At 36.2% G+C, this 18,162-nt stretch overlaps 1 protein-coding gene across 1 annotated transcript in view; it reads right to left on the minus strand.

The window, feature by feature from the left end:
• The window catches only part of LOC100349442 (uncharacterized), a 453,812-nt gene that overhangs the window by 367,181 nt on the left and 68,469 nt on the right, over nt 1-18,162 (minus strand). The gene's annotated exons all lie outside the window — the stretch shown is intronic.

An 18,162-nucleotide genomic window follows, 5' to 3' on the forward strand; every position in this document is an offset into this window, starting at 1 on the left:
AATGCAAATTTTTATTTCAGTCAACAAGTTAAGCCTATTCAAGAGTTCTGCCCTTGGTCATATTTTATCTATTTCTCCAACAGATATTTTGACTTTTAGCCCAGATACAAATAAAAGCAATTTTGGAAACAATGCAACTAAATACTTTGCATGGGTCTCTAACTCTGAAATCTAGCAGAAAATCCATAATATAGTTAATGCTATCCTAATTGAAATTCTATAAAGTAATTTTGTGGTTTTCAACAAATTAATTCTAAAGTTAGCATGGTCAACAAAAACTAAGTTACACTTAGAAGAAATAAGTTGTGGCACAATAAGGCTTGTATAGATAATGATAATGTACTATGCTTCAAAAAAGTCATAGAAAAGATTTTGAATGCTTTCACCTCAAAGAAATGACAGTTTTATGATATTAATATTAATTAATATGAAAATTACACAATGTATATATGTATCAAAAATATATGGTACCCCATAAAGATTCAAAGGTGAAATATTTATATTCAAACATACACATTCATAGGTACAATATTTATGAGTTAATTTATATATATATATACACACACGTATGTGTGGAGAGAGAGAGAAAGAGAGAGAGAGATTACTTCAAAATGTTCATGAAAAATGCAAATAAAGATAATGTCAGCACACAATACAATAAATTCCCCTCTTTATTAACTTTTATTTAATAAATATAAATTTCCAAAGTACATCTTTTGTATTACAGTCGCTTTTTCCCCCCATAACCTTCCTCTCACCTGCAACCATCCCATCTCCCGCTCCCTCTCCCATCCCATTCACATCAAGATTCATTTTCAATTCTCTTTATATACAGAAGATCAATTTAGTATATACTAAGTAAAAATTTCAATGGTTTGTACCCACATAGAAACACAAAGTGTAAAGTACTGTTTGAGTACTAGTTATACTGTTAATTATACTGTTAATTCACATAGTACAACACATTAAGGACAGAGATCCTACATGGGGAGTAAGTGCACAGTGACTCCTGTTGTTGACTTAACAAATTGACACTCTTGTTTATGGCATCAGTAATCACCCGAGGCTCTTGTCATGAGTTGCCAAGGCTATAGAAGCCTTTTGAATTCTCCAACTCAATAAATTTCCCTCTTAATACTGCTTCTACTGATGTGTTGTGTTTTCATTTTCATTAGTTCAAGAAAATTTTTTATTTCCTTTTCAATTTCTTCTGATCCATTGATCATTCAGTTGCATGTTGTTTAATTTTTATATATTTGTAAATGCCCTATTATTGTTGATTTCTGTTTTATTCTTTTGTGGTCTCAAAAGAAAAATGGTATGATTTCAGTCTCTGTATTTTCTGAGACTTGGTTTGTGGCCTAATATATGAGCTTTCAAAAAAAAAAAAAAATTTCCAGGTGCTGATGAGAAGAATGTGCATTCTGTAACTGTTAGGTGAAATATTCTGTATATGTATGTTAGTCCATTTGCTCAATAGTGTGGCTCACTCTGATGTATCTCTTTTGATTTTTTATCTGGATGATCTGTATGTTGATGACAGTGAGGTGTTGGAGTCCTCACTATTATTTAGGAATCTATCTCTCACTTTAGTTCTAACAGTGTTGTATATATCTGGGTGGTCTTGTGTTTGGTGCATATAGATTCTGAATGTTATATCTTTCTGCTGAATCTATCCTTTCATGAATATACAATGTCCTAGTTTTTTTCCAGTTTTTTATTTAAAATTTGTTTTATTTGGAATGAGGATAACTACACCTCATTTTTGATTTCCGTTTACAGGACATATATCTTTCCACCCCCTTCTATGCCGTTACTTTCAGTCTATGTGTATCTCTATTTGTAGAGAGAGTCGTTTGTAAGCAGCATATAGTAGCGTGTTGGATTTTTAACCCATTCTGCCTACTTTAGTTGGGGAATTTAATCCATTTACCTTCAATGTTTGTATTGATAGATAAGTCATTTTGTTGATAGGTATCTGCTCTATTAGTAAATTTCGTAGTGTCATGTGCTTTCATGATGTCTACTTCTAATATAGGACTCTTCAGAATTTATCATAAGCCTGGTCTGGTGCTGATAAATTCTCTGCTTTTAATTACCTGTTAATGTACTATGTATTACCTATAAAAATCTATAATGTAAGATTGTGTATGGCTTCACAATACAGAAGTATCAAATATTTGAAGAGATAGATATTTTTACACTTACTGGACAATACACAATCTATTTGTTTTGAAACAATACGTGATACCCCATAGGAATGTAAATTTTATATATGTTAAAAATAAATAAAAACTTTAAAAATAATATGTATTAACTTGCTAAAAACTCAATAATAGCATAACAAACAATGCAAATAAAATGTTCAAGGACTTGGATAGGCACCCTACCAAAAAAGATGTACAGATGTCAAATAAGCAAAGAAGAAGACATGTTTCATATCATGTCATAGAGGAATGAACATTTAATGAGATACCACTATATATCTTCTAGAATGACTGAATTTTGAGCACTGACATCAAAATGCTGGTGAGGATGTAGAGAAGCAGGAAGACTAATTCTCTGCTGGTGAAGATGCAAAATGATACATTCACTTTGAAAGACAATTTGGTTATTTCTTTTAAAACCAAACATACTCTTACCATATAGTCCAGCAACATGTTCCTTGTTTACTCAAATGAATTGAACATTTATGTCCATTATTCTCATTCAAAAACCTGCACAGGGGCCAGCATTGTGGTGCAGCAGGTTAAGACTCTTCACCAGCATCTCGTATAAGAGTGCCAGTTCGAGTCCTGGCTACTCTGCTTCCAATCCAGCTTCCTACTAAAGTACTTGGGAAGACAACACAAAATGGCCCAATTACGTGGGCCCCTGTCACCCATATGGGATACCAGGGTGGAATTCCTGGATCCTGGCTTCAGCCTGGACCAGAACTCTGTAATTAACACACAATTATTCTTAGGTATTTAAATTTTAACTGAAAAGTGATCCTTGTTAGGAATTCAGAAAGCACTATGCTGAGTGAAATAAGCCAGTCCCAAAGGGACAAATACCATATGTTCTCCCTGATCAGTGACAACTAACTGAGCATCAAAAAGGAAACCTGTTAAAGTGAAATGAACACTATGAGAAACGGTGACTTGATCAGCCCTTGCCCTGACTGTTGAACAACTTAATATGTTATCCCTCTTAGTATTTTTTTGTTTGTTCTAATTAATACTGTTGATTGAATACTGTAATAAATACATAGCTATTCTTAAGTGTTGAAACTTAACTGAGAAGTGATCGCTGTTAAATATAAGAGTGGGAATAAGAGAGGGAAGAGATGTGCAATTCGGGACATGCTCAAGCTGACTTATCTCAAACGGTAGAGTTAGAAACAATTCAATCCCATCAAGGTAGCATGTACCAATGCCATCTCACTAGTCCAGGTGATCAATTTCTGTTCACAATTGATCATAATGATAGGACTAAGAGCCAAAGGGAGCACATAAACAAGACTAGTGTCTGCAAATACTAGCTGATAGAATAAAAAGGGGAGAGAACGATCCAACATGGGAAGCGAGAAACACAGCAGACCCACAGAATGGCAGATGTCCTAAGCAGCACTCTGGCCTCAAAATCAGCCCTTAAGGCATGCGGATCTGCCTGAAAAGCCCATGAGAGTATTACAGGCATGGAAGGCAAAATACTCTGGCAAAAAAAACAAAAAACAAAAAACAAAAAACCAAACCTAAATGAAAGATCTCTGCAAGTGAGATCCCAGTGGAAAGAACAGGTCATCAAAGAAGGAGGTACCTTTCTCTGAAGGGAGGAGAGCACTTCCACTTTGACTATGACCTTGTCTAAATATGATCAGAATCGGTGAACTCAAAAGGCTTCCATAGCCTTGGCGACTCATGACAAGAGCCTAGGGTGATTACTGATGCCATAAACAAGAGTGTCAATTTGTTAAGTCAACAACAGGAGTCACTGTGCACTTACTCCCCATGTAGGATCTCTGTCTTTAATGTGCTGTACATTGTGATTTAATACGATAACGAGTACTCAAGCAGTATTTTTCACTTTGTGTTACTATGTGGGTGCAAACTGTTGAAATCTTTACTTAATATATGCTAAACTGATCTTCTGTATATAAAGAGAATTGAAAATGAATCTTGATGTGAATGGAAGGGTGGAGGGAGAGGGAAAGGGGAGGATTGCGGGTGGGAGGGAAGTTATGGGGGGGAAGCAATTGTAATCCATAAGCTGTACTTTGGAAATTTATATTCATTAAATAAAAGTTAAAAAAAGAAGATATTTGGGGAGTTAACCAGTGGACAGAAAGTCTCTATCTCCCTCTGTTCTCTCTCACTTTCTGTTGTTCTTCCTTTTAAATAAATAAATACGTAAATAAATAATTTTGAAATACCTGCATAGATGTTTATAGCAGCTTTATTCTTAACTGCAAAAAATTTGAAGTAACCATGATGTCCTTCCGTAGGTGAATGGGTAAATAAACTGCTGTACACCCAGACAAGAGCATATTTTCAACACCATAAATAAATGAATTATCAAGCCATGAAAAAGCATGAAAGAAATGTAAATTAATATGACTAAGTGAAGGAAGACAATCTGAAAAAGCTACATATTGTATTATTACAACTATCTGGCATTCTGGAAAGGACAAAAATCTGGAGAAAGTAATACAATCAGTGGCTTCCAGAAATTATGGATGGGGATAAGGTACAAATGTGTAGAGCACAGGGGAATTTTAGGATAGTGAATATGTTCATTTGATACTATAATGATGGATATATTTCATTATACATTGGTCGAAACACATAGGAATTATAACACAAAGAGTGGATACTAAAGTAGGCTATGATTGCTGAGTGATTCAGATATGTCAGTGTTTATCAACTGTGATATGTCACCTATGGTGGAGGATGCTGATAATGGAAGAGATTACTTATATATAAGGAATATGGGCACATAGAAAAATCTCTGTATCTTTCAGTTTTGCTATGAATCTGAAACTGCTCTAAAAAAAAGAAGCTTCAAAACAAACCATGACATATACCATGCACAAATTGGGTTGGGATTTTAAATCATGGTACTAGAGCAATAGATCTATGGATGTTTTTTACTTAGACAGGAGTAAGATGTATTTAAAATCAAAAATACACAAAGCAGAAGAGAAGGAAAACATCATTCTTTTTTTACTGTAAAAACAAAATGTGTCCAGAATTCCAATTTCTTTTTTTTTATTTTCTTTTTTCCTTTTTTAATTTTTTGACAGGCAGAGTTTAGACAGTGAGAGAGACAGAGAGAAAGGTCTTCCTTCCATTGGTTCACCCCCCAAATGGCTGCCAGGGCCGGCGCGCTGCGCCGATCCGAAGCTAGGAGCCGGGTACTTCTTCCTGGTCTCACATGCGGGTGCAGGGACCCAAGCACTTGGGCCATCCTCCACTGCCTTCCCGGGCCACAGCAGAAAGCTGGACTGGAAGAAGAGCAACCAGGACAGAATCCAGTGCCCCAGACTAGAACCCAGGGTGCCGGCGCTGCAGGTGGAGGATTAGCCTAGAGAGCCGCGGCGCTAGCCCAGAATTCCAATTTCTAGCAATAAGTCTTCTTGGGTAGAAGACTTACACTGTAGAAAAACAATTAACAATATGACAAAAAACAGTTGACAGGTATTAAATACTGAAAAATAAAATAAATAAACCAGAGTCATCATATGATTTAAAATAAATAATGATCTAGCAGTCTTATATACACTATATTGGATTATGAAGCATCTGAGATTAAGTTTATTTTTTCCATGAAAATATACTACACATGGACAATAAAGCAGACACAAATGACGTTGTTATTGGCAGATAAGTATACTCAGTGATATTAATCTCCTTTTTCATATTTTATTTTTATAATTTCAGACCCTTGTGAAAATATATCTAGTGTGACAGTTCATTTTTGTGGGTCTCATTTTTTATCTCTTCCCATTGCTTCTGCTGACTTTCCAGAGGATTTCATTGTTTTTTTAAATAAGTAAACTTTTATTTTAATAAATATCATTCAACTGAGGATTCCAGTCAGGGAATCAAATTCCATATCTTATCAGAGTAACTATAGTTGTTGGACTTTACAAATTTCAAATTTTCAAAGAACTCCTTTAAACAACAAGTGTAGAAGCCCTTACATTTGTGGTCAGTTGTTTTTTAGGAGGATGACAATAAAATTCAAGGAGAAAATAATACTCTTCTTAACAGATGGTTTGGGCCAACTGGATCTTCATATGCAAATTTAAAAGGCAGATATATCTCTAGATCACACCAAATATAATAATTAATTAACAGTGGATCAGGTACCTAAATATAAGATCTAAAACTATAAAACTCTTAGACAAGAAGAGCAGTAATCTTTGTGACTTCAGATTAGGCAATAGTTTATTTATACATGACACCAAAGGCACAAACAATAAAAGGGAAAATAAATAAATTGCATGGGCTAAAATTTAAAAATGTTTCAATTCAGAGAATATCATCAAGAAAGTGAAAAGATAAGCCACAGAATGGGAGAAAATATTTGGAAATTATTATCTAATGAGAGACTCGTCTCCAGAGAAGGTAACATACTCTGATAACTCAACAATGAAAAGACAAGTAATCCAATTTAAAGAATGTGCAAACAACCTGAATAGGCATTGATCCACAGAAGATATATTAATGTTTGATAAGCACATGTCAAGAGGCCCAAATAGTCCCTAGGGAAATACAATTCAAGTTCATAAACAGATACCACTTCACAGATAACTGTATTTTAAAAAGTTGACAGTTAAAACACGTAAATAAAAAAACTTTAACTATATCTGATTTAGTAAAATGTAGTTAATATTTAGTAAAATATTAGTATATTTCATAAAATGTAGAGAAATCAGATGAATTAAACCTTATTGACATATTCCAACATGCTAATATATTTTCCCAAGGACTTCCTGAAAATACCTTTATCCACTAGTCTTTATACCGAAATATTAATCAGAAGATTTTCCCCTATCACTATACCATCAAAAAGTGGTAAGTGTATCTTCATCATTTTTCAGACTAAGAGCAAAGTTTAATCAACTCAATTCATATTCATATTCTTATTTTCCAACTTGCATTAACACATTTTCTCCTTACCAAATTGCCAATTCTTAGCAAACAAACAATTATTTTAAATAAAATTAAAGGCAAAACAGAATTATAAATTAATACCCACAAAAGTAATACTCCTCTTCCAGATAACTCATGTCTAAGTGTTAATATTCATTGCCAGAGTTTTCAGTGTCATTCACTGAAACAACTGGGACAGAATCCGGTGCCCCAACTGGGACTTGAACCCCGGGTGCCGGCACCGCAGGTGGAGGATTAACCAAGTGAGCCACGACGCCAGCCAAGGATGCAGTTTTAAAAATGGAATTCTAGCTGGTTAAGTTAAAATACTAAATGTTCCTAAAATGTATGTCCTTTAGTCCTACAACATTCAAGTGTGCATTAGATATATTTTTATCCATTATGAGTCCTCAGTTCTAATTTCTCTGAATATAACCAAATCAATTATATTAGATTCAGCGCAACTAAGTGCAATTTTAATTACCTGTTTATAAAGCTTTTTTTCTGACAATTTGAAATTGGCTTATTCAAGAAGGATGTTTTTCATACTTTGAAGCAAAATACTGATAAATTATATGTAATCCTTGTCTTCTTTCACTGTTACTAAGAAATAGGTTCCATGACTCACAAAGATATATAAGTGATCACTTTGTTCCATGTTCTAAACAAAGGGATATCTTACAAAATGGACATTCCTAGGATCTGAATATTTTTATAAGATTTTACAAAATTTTCTCTTCTCTAAAGACCAACAGCATATAGTATAATGGCACCTTTTAGCGACCATCCTGATTTTGTCACAGAGATACTGCAAGAGAGTCAAAAGTCGATATAATACAACCATTATTGAAATTTGGCATTACCATAGTAAAACACACACACACACACAAAATGGAAAATTAATACAAAAAACATCTGAAATGATAAATAATTCATGTGTGGAAATTGGAAATGGGAATGAGAACTGATGATAGTAAATTTGAGAGTAATTGACACAGCTTTGGTAAAAACAGACACTGCAGAATCAGTGGTGTTGGGAAAACCGGATGTCAATGTGCTAAAGATTGAATTTGACCACCCTCCACCTCTATCCCTGTACAAAATTTAACTACAAATGGATTAAAATCCAAATGTGCAGTCTGAAACAATGAAAATGCCAGAATAAAACAGGAAAAATACTTGAAATCATTGAAATAGGTATCTTTTTTTTATTAAAGTCCTCAACAGCATAGGCAACAAAGCAAAAATGGACACATGGCATTATATCACACTAAAAAGCTTCTTCACAGCCAAAGAAATAAAAAAAGCATTAAGAACCAACTTACAGAATGGTAAAAATATGTATAAGTTATGCATATTAGAGAGGATTAATATCCAAAATATACAAAGAACTAGAAAAACTCAAAAATGACAAAACAAAAATTAATTCAGGGAATTGTTAGTGGATCAGAATGGATATTACTTAGAAGAAGAAATAGAAATTGCCATCAAATACATGACAGAATGTGCAGTACCATTAATTATCAGGGGACTACAAATCAAAACCACAGTGAGACATCATCTCATTAGAGTTAGAAAGGCCACTATCAAAAAGAAAAAAAAAATGGAGATCAAGATGGCTGAATAAGAGGACATTCATTCACTTCAGGCACAGAAATATATTAGAATAAGAAAAGAAGTACCACATTTCCAGGTCACTGACTGAGGAAAAACTTGAATAAAGAAGTGACACAAAATCCAATAGCTTGTGTATACACAAACAATACCACAGCTGGGAAAGAACTCATAAGATCAGTAACCCACTCACAATAGCTACTAAAAATGTAAATAACTTGGGACAAATTTAACCAAAGATGTGAAAATCTCTACAGTGAAAATTAAAGAAAAAATAAGGAAAAAATAGAAGAATATCCCTCAAAATGGAAAAATCTTCAATGTCCATGTGTTAGGAGAATTAATATCATCAAAATGTTCATAGTATCCAAGGCAATTTACAGATTCAATGTTATCACAATGAAAATACCAAAGACGTTTTCAGATCTGGAAAAAAATTACCCTAAAATTCTTCTGGAATCACAAAAGATCCCAAACAGCTAAGCAAGTCTATGCAATAAAGATAATGCTGGAGGCATCACAAAAGAGATTCCAAGACATATATTACATGATAGTTATAATCAAAACAGCTTGGTACTTGCACAAGAATAGAAATGCTGACTAATGGAACACAGCAGAGACCCCAGAAATTAATCCAAGCATCTACAACTAACTAATCTTTGGAAAACGAGAGTCTCTTCAACAAATGTGTTGGGAAAATTGTATCTCTTGTGCAGAAGTATGAAAAAAGACCCCTTTCTTACACCCTATATAAAAATCAACTCACAATGGATAAGGATATAATTACTAGAGAAAAATATAGGGGAAACACTTTAAGACAATGGCATAGGCAAAGATTTATTGGATAAGACCCCAGAAACACAGGCAATAACGGCAAATATGGACCAACAAGATTATATCAAGTTAAGAAGATTCTGCATTGCAAATTAAACACTCAGCAAAGTAAAGAGGCTACAAACAGAATGGAAGGAAATATTTCTACATTATTCAATGATTAAAAAATTAATACCCAGAATGTATAGAGAACTCAAGAAATTCAACAACAAATAAGCATTCCAGTAAAAATTGGGCTAAGGACATGAACAGGTATTTTTTAAGCATGAAATTCAAATGGTCAGACATGTGAAAAAAAATGCTTAGGATCACTAGCCATCAGGGAAACGCAAACACAAACCACAATGAAGTTTTACCTCACCCCAGTTAGAATGGCTATGATCCAAAAATAAAAAAATAACAAATGCTGGCGAGGATGTGGAGGAAAAAGGTACCCTAATTTATTCCTGGTAGGAATGTAAACTAGTACAACAATTATGGAAAAAAGTATGGAGATTCCTCAAAGATCTGAAAATAGATCTACCATTTGACTCAGTCATCCCACTACTGGGAATTTACCCAAGCGAAATGAAATCAGCACAGGAAAGAATTATCTGTACCCCCATGTTTATAGCAGCTGAAGTCACAACAGCAAAGAGTTGGAATCAATAGAAACGTCCATCAGCTGATGACTGGATACAAAATTATTGTATATATACATGATGCAATACTACTTAACCATAAAAAAGAATGAAATACTGTTTTTCACAACAAAATAGAAACTGGAGACCATTAGAGAAATAAGCCAGTCTCAGAAAGGAAAATTTTATATTTTCCCCTGATTTGTGGTAACTTACATACAAATTCCAAAAAAAGTAATGCATATGAGCAAAATAGATATTTTAATATTTGATTATTATTTATGGCACTTGTGTATACTCTTGAGGAGCAGTGGTTTTTCTACTTACTACTTGAATTCTTTATTTAGTTGCGGGTTAACCTTGCAATTATAAAGAAAACTGAAAGTATGTCATTGAAAATTTTTAAGAAAATAAGGAGGGACAGTGAGAGCTAGGGAATGAATGAGGCTAGGGTGGTATATATCATTATGCTCATAAAACTGTATATATGAAATTTATTCCCTTATATAAATTTTAAAAGTAAAAAAAAAAAGTGAAAAATGGTAAACAACACAGAGACTACAAAAGTCAAAGAGGAACAAAGCAAACTGCAGATCTTACCCTGATTCCCAAGTTGAAGGGAATGCCATCTTGCAGGGAAAAATAAGTAGAAAGTGACAAGATTCCTGCCACCACCATAGATCCGCTTCTCTAATTATGAAAGAACTCCACAGTCCTCACTAACTTCATAAATTGTGTAGAAAGCTGATTGAGGTCTAAGCAACTACTTTGTCCCAAGAAAGGAAGTCCCATTGCCTCCCTCCACTCCCAAATCACCAGACCTGAGTTGTGCTGGTACAGCAGTTGTGAAATTCCATTCCGTGTTAGGGCACAAAAAGCAACCCTGTCAGTAGCAGAACCCCCAGAGCCAGTCAGGGTGTGTTCTATGGCAGAGAGCAGACCACATGAATCCTGAAGCAATAGGATTTCTGAGCATAAGCCCAGGAGCTGCATTTGCTGATTCTTCATGATCTAAAGATGTACCCCTTGGCTTCTTGGGACTGCAACAGTAGCAACCCATAAACAAGCCTAGAAGCTCAAACCTGATTAAATTCCCCTCTGCATCTCTTAGTACACAATGCTGGATGGCCAGGGCACAAGTCTCAGCATCAGTCTTTCACACATAGTGGGAAATGTGGAAAGTTCCCTCTGTTTGGGAACTTTGGGATTGTTACTATTAGTGAAAGAAACCTTGGAGTAACTCCCACTCACCTGTGGGATCTGGAGGACCCTAAATGCATTCCTTTTCTTCAGCCTGGTGGCTGACAACCCACAATTTCCAGCATAACTAGCACTCAAGACCTTGGTAGGTAGCCAATGCATCTGAAGCTCAAGGTCTGTGACTATATTTCTTTTTTTCTTTTCTTTTTTTTCTTTCTTTCTTTTTTTTTTTTTTTTGACAGGCAGAGTGGACAGTGAGAGAGAGAGACAGAGAGAAAGGTCTTCCTTTTGCCTTTGATTCACCCTCCAATGGCCGCCGTGGCCGGCGCACTGAAGCCGGGTTACTGCGCTGATCCGATGGCAGGAGCCAGGTGCTTCTCCTGGTCTCCCATGGGGTGCAGGGCCCAAGCACTTGGGCCATCCTCCACTGCACTCCCTGGCCACAGCAGAGAGCTGGCCTGGAAGAGGGGCAACCGGGACAGAATCCGGTGCCCCGACCGGGACTAGAACCCGGTGTGCTGGCACCGCAAGGCGGAGGATTAGCCTAGGGAGCCGCGGGGCCCGCTATGTGACTATATTTCTTAAAGTGACCAGAACCTATCAAAAGAACCAATCCACATTGCTCCCAACTCACACCTTCCAGTATGCAATCACTAGCACAACATGTATTCACCATATGGGATTTGAACAAGATACTTTTCACTCACTTCAGTACTAGAACTAGGGCTTTTGGCAATATAATCCCCAACATCAGTTAATCAGTTATGTCCTCACATGATGAATGGATTTTTATATATATATATATATATATATATATATATATATATATATATACTATTCATGGGGCCGGCACTGTGGTGTAGCGGGTAAAGCCACCGCCTGCAGTTCCAGCATCCCAGCATCCCATATGGGCCCTGGCTCGAATCCCGGCTGCTCCACTTCTGATCCAGCTCTCTGCTGTGGCCTGGGAAAGCAGTAGAAGATGGCCCAAGTCCCTGGGCCCCTGCACTGGTGTGGGAGACCCAGTAGAAGCTCCTGGCTCCTGGCTTCAGATTGGCACAGTTCCAGCCATTGCAGCCAACTGGGGAGTGAACCAGTGGATGGAAGACCTTTCTCTGCCTCTCCTTCTCTCTCTGTGTAACTTTTTCAAGTAAATAAAAAAAGAATAGTATTCAGCCATAAAAAGGATGAAATCTTGGTTTTTTTACAGCAAATGGATAGAACTGGCGGACACCAAGTTAGGTGAAATAAACCATACACAGAAGGACAAATATCACATGTTCTTCCTCATATATGAAAGTTAAAAAACAACCCTCACTCTGAATACAGACATAGAATGAGGATTACTAGAAAATGAGAAGGATGAAGGTATAGGGGAGTTTGAATCAATAGTATGAAAAGCTGAGTGTGGTTCATTAATTTGACAAATATACTAATATGAGATGTTAATAATGGGAAGCTGGATGTGGTTTGTAGATTGTGACAAATATATCACTAATATGAAATATTAATAATAGAAGAAGCTAGATGTAGTATATATGGGAATACTTCTTTTAAAAAATTTATTTGTGAGGCAGAGTTACACAGAGAGAAGGAAAGACAAAGAGAGATTGGTATTACATCTTTTGCATCTTCTGGCTCACTCCCCAAATGGCTGCAATAGCTGGAGCTGAGCTGATCAGGAGCATCTTCTCGGTCTCCCATGTGGGTGCAAGGGACCAAACACTTGTACCACCTTCCATTGCTTTCCCAGGCCATTAGCAGAAAACTGGATAGGAAGTGGAGTAGCTGGGACTCGAACTGGCACCCATATGGGATGCCAGCACCACATCTGGAGGCTTAATCTACTTATTACACCACAGTGCTGGCCCCTATTTGGGAACTCTTTCCCACTTCACACTGCTTGTTTTGCAAATTTAAAGCTATTCTCAAAAGTTTATAAAAAGAGAAATTAACAAATGCCGGCAAGGATAATGGGTACCAAAACACAGCCGTATTGAAGTAACAAGTTCTTGGGTCACTTAACATAAGTGAAGTGACTGTGAAGAGTTAAAAATTGTATATGTGTGGGTGTCAAAAGTTAAGCTTAAGCTTACAGGTTTAAACCTTCCTGGTACAGCTGTGAAAATAAGACAGAGTAAAGTAGCACCTTGACAGTAGGGACTCCATTTTGGAGCACTTGAGACTGCATTCTGGGAAAGCACCCCCCCCCCCCCGTGAGACTCTGGTCTGAAACTATGATCTCAAATAGTCGGACAATAGCAGTGCACTACATCACCCTTGGCAACGCACAAAACCCCCCTAGCATGATTGCTCAAGCTTAAAAGTAGAAAGGTTGCACCTGGGTTACCTGGGCTAATAATGAAGATGTGATTTGTCTATGTCTTAAAATCATAATTGCTGATTGTAAGATTTTAGCAACCGCTTAGCAACCGTGTATTCTCTCCCCCCTCCCGATTTTGCGGTTTTTGCCTTTATAAACCCTATGCTGTAGTTCCTCACTGCTCCTCTGTCCTTGTCAGAGGGCCCCAACATGTTGGATCAATAAATTTAACCCTTTGCTGGTTGCATGAGAGAAAAAGTCTCTTGGAGTCGTTCCTCGGGCGGTGGGCTTTTTTTTAGACCCTAACAACTGTAGCTCACAATAATGCATTATGTAATATATAAAAACTGAATAAAGAAGATGGTAGACTCCAAACAAACAAATGAACAAACAAAAAAGATTAGGAAAGTGAAATGCTAGTTGCAAAGTATGATAAATTTATGCTATGTATGTCTGTTAAGATATCACAATGTGCCCCATAAAAATGTACATGTATAATACGTTAATCAAACATTTTTAAAAATAAAATAATTCAAGTAAATAAAAGATGCTATAGCTAGAACAATTTTGGATTCATATATACACACATAAATGGTATGTTTTTATGGTGGGAAGACAGACATTCCTGAACATTATTGTCTGGGATAGGCCTATCATGACATTTGTATGTTTGTTAGGTAGTGAAAATGACTCTATGTTTTAAAGCCATACATATTGCTTTCAGTAGCAAGTGACTTCAAATTGTAATAATAATTCCTAAAGTATCATTTATCCTAAGAATAATACTAGTATGAGTATAAGCTTCCAGGTACCTAACCCTGAGCAAGCAAATCAGTCATCTACAATTTTAGTTACTAAGAGAATGATACAGAGGAATTATAATTTCCCTGGAATCAGAATACCTGAATTATATTTCCATTTCTTCTAAGTCATGTCACTATATGTGCATGCACCAGAGTTTTCTGATCAATGCAATTAGGATTGAATACCAGAGCAGGAATACTTCTGAATTCTAAATTTTAAGACTTAAGACAGTTGAAATATATGTAAAGTTGCTGCTAAGTATTGGGCATTGTTGGTTTTCAATTTGTTAAAAATGAACAAAGGAAATTCATAGTCACAATTATGGAGATATTATAGATTTTCAGTAAATATTTCTACCATTTTAAAATTAGATTGAATCTATTACAGCCTGTAAAAGAATAATAGCTATCAGATTTCCCCTTGTGCTATTTGAACAACAGTTTTGACTCATTGGATAATAAGAAATACAGGGGGCCAGCAATGCGGCATAGTAGGCTAAGCCTCTGCCTGTGGTGCCAGCATCCCATATGGATGCTGCTTCATGTCCCAGTTGCTCCTCTTCTGATGCTGCTCTCTGCTAATGGCCTGTGAAAGCAGCAGAGGATGGCCCAAGTGCTTGGGCCCCTGGACCCCCGTGGGATACCCAGAAAAATCTCCTGGCTCTTGGCTTTGGAAAGGTCCCTCTCCGGCAGCTGTGGTCATTTGTGGAGTGAACCAGCAGATGGAAGACTTTTCTCTCTGTCTTTCCTTCTTTATGTATGTAGTTCTATATCTCAAATGAATAAATAAAATCTTAAAGAAATAAGCAATACAGAACTATGATTCAAAAAAAAAAAAAAAACCAGAAAGAGGTGAAACCCTCCAATCAAGTCAATTTTTTGCCAAAGGCAATTTCTAGACTGCAGTATGGGACAGGAGAGCCCCCCGCCCCAAATAACCTACTACTTTTGAGATGTACATCAGGGAATGTGAGGGGAATAGAATTTCTTAACAGAGTATGAGATAGAACAGTATACACAGAAATATATCCATAAATCAATATAGATGATACCTTGAATCTTTTGGCAGAATGCCATTCAGCACAAGTATAGGGTGAAATGCTATGAGTCCTAGAAAAGAACAACTATCGAGAAAAAACAATTACTAGGAGTTCTAATTCAAATATATCTCTGAGTTCACACAGTGTTTAGAATATCCTGAGATCCCATAAGCCAGTGTTACAGAGTTACTAAAGACAACAAAATTTTCAAGTCTAAGTAGTGGGAGTAAATTGGCCAAAGAATACAGACTACTGTAGATATCTACTAGTTAGAAAACTTAAAATTCTATCAATAGATTAATGAATAAAGAATAGTGTAAGTATACAAAAGAATAATCTTAAGGAATGGAGAGTAAATCGCAAATACAACATTGAGCAAAAGAAATAGGAATCAAAATAGTACATATTTATGATTTTATGGAAAAGATAAAAACTAATCTAATATGGGAAAAAATAGATCAGTGGTTGCCTGGGTCCAGACATGGGACTATGAAAGCACAAAAAAAGTATAAGAGCTTTGCAATACAATGGCATAGGCAAAGATTTCTGGAAAAACACCCCAGAAACACAGGCAATCAAAACCAAAATTGACAAATGAAATTACTTCAAGCTGAGAAATTCTGCACACCAAAAGAAACACTCAGCAAAGTGAAGAGGGAACTGACAGAATGGGAGAAAAATATTTGCAAACTACACAACTGATAAAGGGTTAACATCCAGGATCTATAGAGTATAAGAAATTCAACAACAGCAAAACAAACAATTCAGTTAAGAAATGGGCAAAGGACTTGAAGAGGCATTTTTCAAGAGAGGAAATTCAAATGGCCAACACACACTTGAAAAAATGCTCAGGATCACTAGCCATCAGGGAAATGCAAATCAAGACCACAATGAGGTTTCATTTCACCCGTTAAATGGCTCTCATACAGAAATCAACAAATGCTGGTGACAATATGGGATAAAATGTACCCTAATCCACTGTTGGTAGGAATGTGAACTGGTGCAGCCACTTTAGAAGACAGTATAGAGATACCTCAGAAATCTGAATATAGATCTACCACATGATCCAGCAATCTCATTCCTGGGAATTTACTCAAACCAAAAGAAATCATCATATGATGAGCTGTTCATTGCAGCTCAATTTACAATAGTTAAGATATGGAATCAACTGAGATGTCCATCAACTGATGACTGGATAAAGAAATTATGGTGTATATATACACTATGGAGTAGGACTCAGCTATAAAAAAGGAGAAATCCTGTCTTTTTCAACAAAATAGATGCAACCAGAAACCATTTTACTTAGTGAATCAAGCCAGTCCCAAAAACAGATAGCATATGTTTTCCCTGATCCGAGGTAACAGAGTACCTAAAATGTAATGTATTGGAGTGAAATAGACCTTTTGAGATTCCGTGATTGTTTACAGCTTTTGTTATTTTGTTGAGGAACAGTGTTTTTATTCTTCAAAATATTTGTTGAACTCTTTTACTTAGTGTAGGATTAATTTAACAATCATTAAGTAAACTGAAAGTAGATCTTTGTAAAAACATACACTGGGAATGGTAGAGGGAGGAGGAAGAAGGGTTGGTGGGCAGGCTGGAGAGAGGGTGAGGTGGGGATTATCACTGGGTTCCTAAATCTGTATTCATGAAAGACATGAAACTTGTATAACTTAAACAAAATTTTTTGAAAAGTGCAAAAAAATTTTTGGGATGATTTTGCACCTTGACTGTGGGCATGATACATGGGTATATATGCATCAAAACTCATAAAACTGTACATTAAATTTATTTTCATCTATTTGAAAGGTGAGAGGGAGAGAGAGAAAGAGAGACAGAGAGAGACAGAATCTTCTATATGCTAATTCCCTCCCCAAATGCCTGTAAAATCCAGAGCTGGCTGAATCCAGGAGCCCAGAACTCAATCTGGGCATCTCACAAAGGTGGAAGGGGCCCAAACATTATGGCTATCTTCTGCTGCCCCCCAGAACATATTAGCAGAAAGTTGGATAAGAAGCAGAATAACTAGGACTCCAACTAGTACTCTGGTATGGAATGTGGGCATCCCAATTGGCAACTTAGCACAATGCATCACAACATCACCCCAAACTGTACACTTTAAATGAGCGCATTTTAAGGGTGTTCATTTGGCCTAGAAGCAAAGGTATTTTTTTTTTCCTGTCCCACACTGGAGGAACTGGGTACAATCTCTGGCTTCAGCTCCTGTTTCCTGCTAATGTGAACCCTGAGAGGCAGCAATCAGAGCTCATTGTTTTGGGTTCCTACTATCCACATGAGAGATCTGGATTGAGTTCCCAGCTCCTAGCTTCAACCTCTGGCCACTACAGTAACTTGGGGAGTAAGCCAGCAAATAGGAGCATTCTCTCTCTCTCTCTCTCTCTCTCTCTTTCTCTCTCTCCCCCCTCCTGCCGTGTGCATGTGTTTCTCTCTGAAACTCTGCCAATCAAATAAGTTAAATAGGAAAATTCAAAGATAATCAACAAACTAGTATCTTTAAAAATATCAATGCATTTTAACAGATCTAATTTACACTTCAATAAAATATACATAAATAATTTAGGTTATAAA

Source organism: Oryctolagus cuniculus, chromosome X (genome assembly GCF_051225735.1).
Source record: "Oryctolagus cuniculus isolate XC-2025 breed Fujian yellow rabbit chromosome X, ASM5122573v1, whole genome shotgun sequence".
Taxonomy (NCBI): Eukaryota; Metazoa; Chordata; class Mammalia; order Lagomorpha; family Leporidae; genus Oryctolagus; species Oryctolagus cuniculus.